Consider the following 1,273-nt stretch of genomic DNA (forward strand, 5'->3'; position numbering starts at 1 on the left):
AGTGCCGAAGAAGGACACATCATCTGTCAGGGCATTCAGTGCAAGAGTTCATAAGTCATAGGAATTATGCCATTCGGCTCATCGAGTCTACTCCGCCATTTAACCATGGCAGATCCATATTTCCCTCTCAACCCTATTCTCCTGCTTTCTCCCCATAACCCTTGACACGCTTACTAATGAAGAATATGTCAATCTCCTACCTAAAAATAGCCAAGACTTTGGATGGTATATTGCATCTCCTTCATCATTACCACAAAATCTGGGTCATTACACCAATCAATTACAAAATACTTCACAAATATATAACAATGTACAATATGAAGGTCCTACCAGGCAGTGTGGATAAAACATCTTTCTTAGTCAACATCACCAAAAGCAAATAATTTGTTCATTATCACACAGCTACCTGAGCTTCTTATGTAAGAATACGGGTGGCACGGTGGCGCAAAGCTGGTGCTACTGCCCTACAGCACTAGAGACCCAGGTTCGATCCTGACTACGGGTGCTATCTGTACGGAGTTTATACGTTCACCCTGTGACTTCGGTTTCCTCCCACACTCCAAAGACATACAGGTTTGTAGGTTAATTAGCTTGGTATAAATGTATAAATGTAAAATTGTCCCTTGTCTGTGTGTAGTGTGTGGAGGGTAGTGTTAACGTGCGGGGATCAATGGCCGTGTGCTGAAGGGCCTGTTTCCTGTACGTTTAAACTAAACTAAACTAAACCTAAACAACTTCAAAAGCACTTTGCTAGAAAGCACATGCTGATCTCCTGAAGCTACAAAATGCACCATTTAAAACTTTCTCTTTTTTCTGCCATTTACTATGTTTTTAAATTTTAAATATACCACTATACTTATAGTATAATGACCACTAAAACATTAACTCATTCTTTAGTTTGAATCCCATGATAAGGTACAATACCTGACTTTGTTGTGGATTTCATACTTGAATCTGCCAGATTTTCCAGCACCCCTGCAGTGTACAGTGCAATATCTATCATCAAAATTGGGTCAACGTTCCCTATGTTGCACCAGTGAGCCACTTCCTGAAGAATGGACATGATATGAATCCACTGAAAATAAAATGAAGGTAATTGGATAGAATAAGTCAAAGGACCAATGAGGACTACCTTGGGTAAATGTATACCAAAGATGACATGCACAAAAAGGAACACTAGCATCGTTATCTTTAGTTTTCATTATATACATATCATTGTTGATGTTCCGTTTCAGTTTAGTTTATTGTCATGTGTACCGAGGTAGTGATAACT

This window comes from Amblyraja radiata, chromosome 21 (genome assembly GCF_010909765.2).
Source record: "Amblyraja radiata isolate CabotCenter1 chromosome 21, sAmbRad1.1.pri, whole genome shotgun sequence".
NCBI lineage: Eukaryota > Metazoa > Chordata > Chondrichthyes > Rajiformes > Rajidae > Amblyraja > Amblyraja radiata.